This window comes from Coenobita brevimanus, chromosome 44 (assembly GCF_032717465.1).
Source record: "Coenobita brevimanus isolate Jiangsu-jjx chromosome 44, ASM3271746v2, whole genome shotgun sequence".
Taxonomy (NCBI): Eukaryota; Metazoa; Arthropoda; class Malacostraca; order Decapoda; family Coenobitidae; genus Coenobita; species Coenobita brevimanus.
In genome coordinates, this window is record NC_136997.1 from 26347629 (window position 1) to 26357126 (window position 9498).

Consider the following 9498-nt stretch of genomic DNA (forward strand, 5'->3'; position numbering starts at 1 on the left):
AAAGGTGAAAGAGTTTGCCTAGGCAGGGTTTACACCCTGCACAGTTCTTGAGAACAACAGGAGGGACTCTATTAGGCCCATATGCCTTGTTAGTATTGTGGCCAGTGATGGCAAGAAGTACATCAGCGGAAGAAATTTTAATGTCAGCAAACAGATGTTGGGACATGTTATGAAATGGGACACTTCTGCTATGAGTGTCCAAATGAGAAGGATTAGGGTAAATTAGTGAAGGTAGGTGACGAGAGGGAACAACCAGCCAGTTTTTCCCAAGAAGCCTCACCACTGAGGATATACAGGAGAACCTTGATGAATAGCGCACAAGAGAATGGAAGAACAGACGGCAAGCAGCGCAGTAGGAATGGGAATTCTAGCAAGAGATGCCACCATGCTGTTGTGACAGGGCCAATGCCAGATGAAGAAGACCTGAAGAGGATGCAGATGGGTGATGCAAATTTACAACTAGTGCTAGAGTACAATGCAGCAGAGTACAATGGACCATCTTGGGAAGAAGTTTCCAGGTTAAGCACTGTGACCAAGAGCTACTGGAGTCAGTGGGACCTTCTTCGTTTTAACAACGGACTGCTGGAGCATCAGTGGGAGACACCCGATGGCCTCAGCAAGCATTGGCAACTGATGGTTATGAAGATGAGGTCCGAGATCTTGGATGAGTCCCATAAGTAGATCACTAGTGGGCACCTGGGAGTGAAGAAAACTAAGCAGGCTGTGACAGAGGTTCTACTGGATTGGCCTGTGTCAGGATGTTGAAGAGTGGTGTCAGGCCTGCGATGTGTGTTGTGCCAAGAAGGGACCCAAGAAACATGGTTGCATCCCTTTTCAGCTGTGCCATGTGGGTGCACCGATGGAAAGAGTCAGGATTGACATTGCTGAACCTTTGCCACTCACTAAAAGAGGAAACAGGTTATATATGTCGCCATGGACTACTTCACAAAGTGGCCAAAATCCTACGCCATCCCCGATCAAGATGCTGTGACTGTTGTTTAGTTGTTGGTTGACCAGTTCTTCTGTCGTTTTGGAATGCCTCAAGAGCTACATTCAGACCAGGGTAGAAACTTCGAGTCTGTTGTGTTACGTGAGTGCTGCAAGTTATAGGAGATCAAGAAGACCAGGACCACCCCTTTAAGGCCACAGTCAGATGGGATGGTGGAGAAATGACGTAGGACCATAGGACAAGAACTGGCCAAGTACTGCATAGAGGGACAGACAGAATGGGACCAGAAATTACCTGCGTTGTTGATGGCATATCAGTCTGCATCCCATGAGTCTACCAGCTACACCCCTGCAAAACTGATGTTGGGCCATGAGTTACTCTTACCTGTTGACTTGTTAAAGGGAAGACCATTGAAGAGCTGCCTACAGACACCTCCAGCTATGCGAAACATCTTCAGGAATGGTTGGCCGAGGTACATCATCAAGAGTGAGGAGCCCTCAAGTTTTCAGGAGAGGTTATGAAGTGCAAGTACGATGCCAAAGCAACTGAGGTGAGCTTCAAAGAGTGTGACCAAGTTTGGTTATATTGTACAATCGTCAGCGAGAGAAGGGACAGTCACCGAAGCTGCAGAGCCCATGAGATGGGCCTTACACTGTGTTGGACTGCCTATCAGATGTAACGTATCAGATTCGAGGAGGCAGGAATTCTCGCCCAAAGGTGGTGCACGTGAATCGTTTGTGGCAGTACCATGGGCCAGGACAGTACAGCTGGGACGTCTCCTAGGAATTTTGCACTCCCACGACCGAGGATGTTGAGGAGGACCAAGGAGCAGAACTACAAGAGGATGGTGACAGTTTTCCGAGAGAAGTGAATCAGGAAGAGGGCTTTCCTGGAGGGGTGGACTGTGGAGGGGCAAGGACGTTGTCAGAATCAGCATAGAAGAAGATCTGATAAGCTGAAGGATTATTTTGGATGTTTCATTAGGAGGATTATTTTGGATGTTTCATTAGGAGGATTATTTTGGATGTTTCATTAGGATCAAGGTTTATGTTTATAAACATTGTGTTGTTTTGTCGGTAGTGCTAAGAAGCGGAATTTGGTAGTTAGGTAGTCTCAAAGTTTCTGACTGATTTACGATGTTTACGGAAGTTCCGGTACGAGTCATAGTTGCCAGTTTGGCCGCTGTTTGTGTGCGTCGTTATTTCGTAGGTTAAACGTAAATTTTTTGGTCTCTCTTTCTCTGTAATGTTTTATTTATGTGATTGTTAAAATGTGTATTTTAATTTAAGTTTGTATGCTAAATAATTTACAGTGTTATGTAAGAAAACTGTGGCATGTTTTGGATGTCTCCGAGTTGGTAACTGTTGTAATCATGCTCTCTCTCTCTCTGGAATTCACCAGAACTGTTGAAGAATGTAGAATACTCTAGAATATAGGAAGCTTATATAAGGATGGGGAAGAGACTAGAGAGTCAGTCGGTGAGTGTAGTGCAGTGTCAGTGAAGTTTGTATATCATCGGTACTTGTGAAAATAGTGAAGTGTTGTTGGCAAACAGTGAAGTGTTTTTGAAGTCTGTATATCATCAGTACTTGCGAAAAATAATGTTGTCAAGCATTAACTGTAAATGCAGTTAAGTTTGTATAGCTGCAGTGTTTGTGAGAATAGTGAAGTTAACTTGGAATGAATTAAGAGTAAATATTTGGAAAATAAAGACAGTGAACCTAAGAAGCCAGAGTTTATTTATGAAGCCTGAGCTGATCCTGTGTACTGTGCACGTTAACTCTGACCATAGGAACAACTCACTGGGCAACGTCCTTCCTGTACTGAACTATTGCTGTTGGAGCCTGTGGGAGTGTGGAACGGGAACGTAACAATTTATATGTCCGACTCTAGTATCGCGACCTAGTGAATCCTCCTACGTACCATACTTTTCCACAGCTTTATTTACTATTTTTTAAACAAGAATACTCTTGTTTGCTATGAAGAAGTAAATAGGTTAGAAAAAATTGCTATAAAACGTAAATACACAAAAATACTCTCCTTTGCACACTTTTGATAACAATGAATTTTAAGGTCGTCTTCTCAGTGGCTTTGGAGATTTCGTAATGTCCCTTCCTTAGCGATTTATTCTGCACAGTACAACACAATATCCTCTTGAACGTTTTTGATACAAATTATACTGATTTTAAACTGATACAAATATGCAAGGAGAGTGGGTTAAGTGGTTAAATAAAGGCTCCTACTGTCGCCACTTATGGGTGCTCCCTGACACTACTTGTTTAGGCATATCCACACGTGCCCTACAAGATATGTTGAAAACACAGCTGGCAAAATGTTTGGATGCATGTATACAACAGTATTTAGACAGAGGTATGCACACATATTTCAGCATAGCTTCAAACACTGGCAGGAGGGTGATTGGATAGAAGAGTCCAAACCTAGCAGCTGAGACTTCATCACGATTTTGCCAACATGTTCTGGACGCTGCTGTTCCCAGCATGTTTGTAGCTTGTTCGTTATTCTGTTGTTTACATGCTGCCAGCACTTCTTCCACACACCGCTCGCTGGTGCAGTGGTAACGTTCCCGCTTGCCAACTGGTGGACGGGAGTTCGCACCTCGCTCAGGTTGCGAAAAGTTTCACTGACGAAGTGTGTGGTTAATGTCCCCCTTGAGCAAGGGGGCGGGTGTGTGCGTGTGTGAAGGTCACAGCCTTGCCTTTAGATCGGACTATATGAGCTCTCACCTCCCTTCCGGGAGGGTAAAAGCTGACGATCACGACCATCAAGTGATCCTGACCGACCCGGTGAATTATGTCTGGACGTGCCCTTAGCGATTTATTTTGGGGTGTGGTCAATTAAAATACTTTTGTATGATATTTATACAGAGTATGGGGATTTTAAAATGACTTATATAACAAAGAGAGGACAGTAAGGCGTAATAAACAAAACAATTCACTTTGGAATATGTGTTAGGGAGCTTCCTGAACCGACGAGACTACTGCCAAGAAGTCCAGTGCAAAGTAAATCGCTAAGGGATAGGTACTACGAACCTCCCCATGACACTGAGAGTACGGGAAAATGTAACTTTTCTCCTCTGCCAACATTTTACTTAACCTATAAAATACGAGTAAATGTTACGAGGCCATGTTGGAGCATTCGCAGCACCTCTTCCTTGGCGAATTATTTTGCTTATTTCAACCTTAATACGGATACGTTTAGCATCAATGGCTTAAGGGGAATTAGTGGATTTTGCGGTATGAATGTGTAGGATTTTCCCCGCGCTGGTATGCCATATTTCAAATGAAAATAATAAAAATAATAATAATAATAATAATAATAATAATAATAATAATAATGTGTCAGTTAATAAAATCCCACGTTTCTCTGACATTTGGAGAAGTTTTGGTCGATGCTAAGATCCGGCGGAGGAGGAAATGATGCTACAATGTCGTAATGCATTATTGTACACACTTCAAGTCAGCAAACACGCTGACCTATACTTACTGGATCTTCTTCCTGGAACTGGACTTTGATGGATGATTGCGGAGAGAGAGGACGTGTGCTGATCTTTCCTCCAGATTTTAGGGCTGCCCCACCGGCAATAGTTTTTTTGCATCTTATCCTAATAATCTTAGGTTAGTTAGTTCTCATATTCCTCCCTACCCTTCTTAGAGATATAGTAGGTTTCTGTATCTGTTTACTGAGATCGCCTTTGCTTACCCGCCTCTGGAGTGTACCCCCCACTGATCACTCTGGGGTGTGAGTTATACACAGGCGCATCCTCCTGAGAGTGGTTTGAGAGGGTAATCTCAGCCTAGGTGCGTTTTCCCCTGGTACTCTGTCCCTTGCTCGTTCTTCTCTTTCTTCTCACTTCCCCCTCACGGGGGGAGTGGTCACTATGACGGACGCCCTTGCTGCCTCTCCCCCCTTCAGGGGGGGAGGTGGTCCTGACGAAAGTAGGCATGACAGGACTGCCCACCCCCAGACTGACGGACGCCAGACTCGAGCCCCACTTGACATACCTGTAGCTAATGCAACATACGTTACCATTCATGTGCTAGCTTCCACTCCCCAGTCGTCTCAATCCCTTCCTTATCAAGAAGGTGATTGACCAATGTACGGGAGAAGTCGAACAAGTTAAAGAACTTGCTAATGGAGATCTCCTGGTTAAAACTGTACTCTCGGCACAGGTCAAGGATTTGTTGAAACTGCGCAAATTCCATTGTTACGATGTCGAAGCCAAAATCCCAGTCTCCATGAATTCTTGCAAGGGTGTTGTCACTTGCAGGGATCTCATGGTGATGAGTGAGGACGAGATCGTAAGTGAATTGGCGCAGCAAGATGTCACTGAGGCTAAATTCATAACTCGTTACTCGGAAGGAATAAGGACGAAGACAGCAACTATCATCTTGACGTTTGCCAAATCTTCTCTTCCTAGTGATGTCAAAGTTGGTTACGAAATCATTCACGTTCGGCCGTACATCCCTAACTCTTTGCGTTGCTTGAAATGCCAGCTGTATGGGCATGGTACAAAGACTTGTCAGGCTTCCCAGCCAGTGTGCGGCAAATGTGCAAGCCAGGGTCATGATGCAGAAAGTTGCACATCAGAGACAGTACATTGCTTTCACTGCAAGGGTACTCACTCCACTTCCTCTAGGGATTGTCCCAAGTGGAAGGAGGAGAAGGAGGTCTGCACAGTGAAGGCAACTGAGGGTATTTCCTTCTATGAAGCTAGGAAAAAGGTCAAGGAGTTAAATGCAACTCCCACGCCGAATAGGTCCTATGCTTCGGCGGTAATGTCCCGTCCTGTGATGTGCTCTGTCGAGATGCAGACTGACCTTGTCCTTCTCACTCCTGCCGCTCACAGTACATCTCCATCTCGACCTCCTGTCCGCGCCAACTCTCTCACTGACATCCCAAAGGCTTCAACTTATTCTCAGGCTGCTGCTGCCTCTCCATCAGTATGGCCTAAAGCGAGGTCTGACAAGCCTACTAAGAATAACATGACCATCCTCACGAAACAGTCACGTCCTCATCCGGTTCCTACTCCAGCGAGGGAGAGAAAGGTTAGCTCTTCCTTGGGGGAGGCTGGGAACCTAGTTATTGATGACAATATGGAGGTTTCCACCAACAAGCACCGGGATAGGTCACAAGCACCGGGATATGTCCCCCGGTAGTCGCTCGCCTGCTGGCGGGCGACAAAAAAAAACAAAGCACATTGGCCCTCAACGAAAATCTTAAACCGTCGCATTCACTATATTACAGTGGAATTGTAGAGGTACTGGGAATAAGTTACACAATATAGCAATCTTGCTTTCCATACACAGGCCAGACGTTGTTTGTTTACAGGAGACGTGCCTGGAGGATCATCCTGATCCTCCACAGGTCAGACACTACCACCCATGTAGAAGATAGGAAGGTCACGGAGTAGCCTTGTACACACACAAATCACACCCACAAACGGAAGTGATTCTAAATTCTACTCTGGAAGCTGTCGTGTGCAGAGTAAGATTTAATAACACGAACCTTTCTATTTGCTCTCTGTACTGTCCTCCACAAGGCCTCATTGATAGTGATGCTTTATATTCACTATTTGAACATCTGCCTGGGAATAAGTTAGTGTTGGGCGACTTTAACACCCATCACTATCAATGGGGTAGCTTGAGGATTGATGGAGCAAGTAGGCGACCTAATACTACAGTCCAACCTCTGTCTTCTGAACGATGGTAGAGCGACTCGTGTAGATGATCGTACTGGTAACATTTCGGCCATTGACTTATCTTTGGCCTCCCCTGGTATACATCAGGACTTCTCATGGGACCCTTACGACGACTCCTTGGGAAGTGATCATTTACCCATCTGTCTTTCTTATACACGCGACATCGTTTCAGACCCTACACCTCCAAAATTTAACTATAAGAAAGCAGATTGGGGATCCTTCTCAAGGATCGCCAATTTAGACATCTGGGGAGACCACAGATGTTAAGGCCGAAAATTTAACCCAATCCATATTACACGCAGCTGAGGCTGCTATTCCCAAGACTTCTACAGTTCATGCGAAGCATAGAGCACATTGGTGGACGCCGGATTGCCGACGAGCATTGATAGTCAGCCCACTGAGAAAAATTTTATTGCATACAAACAGGCACGGGCTGAGGCAAGGAGAATAATAAGAAGGGCCAAACGTGACTCCTGGCGGTACTTTGTGTCCACAGTGGCTCGTACAACACCATTACGTAAAGTCTGGTCCACTATAAGAATATTAAATAATAAAGGCCCATATTTCCCTGTCACCACCCTTCAGGTTAATAATAACATCTATGACGAGCCTGTGGACGTTGCTAACATCCTCGCCAGGAGTTTTTCTCATGTAAGTAGCTCAGCCAGTTATGATCCGTGTTTTCAACATCATAAACGCATGGTTGAGCTACAGATTATTGACTTTGCCACAGAAGACGTAGACTCCCCGTACAAGAGTTTACGCTAGATGAAGTGCTCCTTGCCCTTAAATCCTGTAATGACACCAGCCCTGGACCAGACACCATCACTTACAGTATGATCCAGTATCTTAATCAGGACAACCTGATTAAGATGTTAGCATTGTACAATGAGATTTGGGTGTCTCAAACGTTCCCAAACTCATGGCATTTTGCGCATGTCATACCGATACGCAAAGAGGCTGGTTGTCTTATGAATCCCACTTCATTTTGTCCTATTGTGTTAACTTCTTGTCTATGTAAGGTCATGGAACGTATGGTAAACAATAGGCTTCTTTTTGTTTTAGAGTCGAAGAATTTGTTAAATGATCAACAATGTGGCTTCCGTAAATACAGGAGTTCACTAGATCATTTAATGAATTTAGTGCATTGTATTTCAGAGGCATTTCCCAATAAAGGATTCATGATAGGGGTGTTCTTGGACATCCATAAAGCCTATGACATGACATGGCGACACGGTATACTAATGAAGCTCTATGTTTATGGTTTAAGAGGAAATTTGCCTATTTTTATTTCAAATTTCTTAAAGGACAGGACTTTCTCTATCAAATTGCCCCGTAACTTAACATCGGATATATTTATCCAGGAAAACGGGGTGCCACAAGGAAGTGTGCTTAGTCCTACTTTATTTAGTATTATGATCAATGATATTCTGTCATCAGCTCCCATCCCCAGGAATCTTAAATACTCGCTCAGTGCTGATGATTGTGCAATATGGCACTCCTCCCATAATGCACAATTTTCGGCTGGGCGGATTCAAGCAGCCCTTGACTCCGTCCACCAATGGGCCTTGCAGTGGGGATTTAAGTTTTCCATCCCTAAGTGTGCCGCTGTAGTTTTTACAACTCGTAACATCCCCGATTTGCGTTTATTTTTGGATAATCAAGCGGTACCTTTTCAAAATTCTGTAAAGTTTTTGGGCCTCCACTTTGATCGCAGAATGAATTTTAAAGTTCACGTTAATACTTTGCTTGCTCGTTGTGATAAACCGTTAAATGTCCTTAAATACCTAGCGGGTACTACATGGGGAGCCGACAGAAAATCTTTATTAATGGTGTATAAGTTCCTTATTCGATTGAAGCTAGACTATGGCGCACAGGTGTATGGCTCGGCATCAGATGCCATGCTGAAAGGCTTGGATGTGCTACAGAATAAATGTTTGCGAATGTGTCTTGGAGCCGTCCGGTGTACCTGTGTGGCTTGTATGGAAGTGGAGGCGAATGTGCCTCCCCTCCGTATTCGCCGTGACCACCTGGCCTTTTCGTACGGCATACGAACATATAGGAAAAGTAATATCGGCAATGTGGCCTGTACCCCCCTGCATCAATACCACCATCTCATGCAGGGGGTGCGTCAGCCACTTGCCATTCTCCTCCACTTACTGATTCAGGAGCTTGGTGTGGACCCCAGTGACTGTGACAAGTTGGTGCTTTAAAATATAGCGCCTTGGGAGCCACCTGGCTTTACTGTTGATGTTACATGGTTCCCAGCACCAAAGGCCAAGGCGCCGGAGGCGGTCCACCACTTGTTTCGTAACATCATCGTTCGTCACTTGGGGTCCCATCAATTGTACACCGACGGCTCCAATTCGAGTGAATGTGTGGGTGCAAGTGTGTGGTCGACTGAATGTGCACTTAGGTATCGGTTGCCGACTCATACATCTGTGTTTACCTCCGAACTTTTTGCTATTGACAAAGCCATAGACTATGCTCTCAGTTCTAGGCATGACTCATTTGTCATATTTTCTTATTCAAAATCAGCGCTTCAGGCAATTGCATCTTGTACTACGGACTCACGAGATCCAGGGCCGCATGGTTAATAAGTTGCATTCATGCAACAAGTCATTCACGCTGATCTGGGTGCCTGATCATTGTCGTATCTACGGCAATGAGCAGGCTGACTTACTTGCAAAAGTCGGCTGTAGAGCTCGAGGAGACTTGGGATGTTCCTCGTGACCTACAGTCAAGTCTCTCTCGGAAAGAAATCGATAAATCTTCTGTGGCAAGATCAGTGGACCAGACTAAGTATTCCAACTTGTAAGCCGCACCTGAG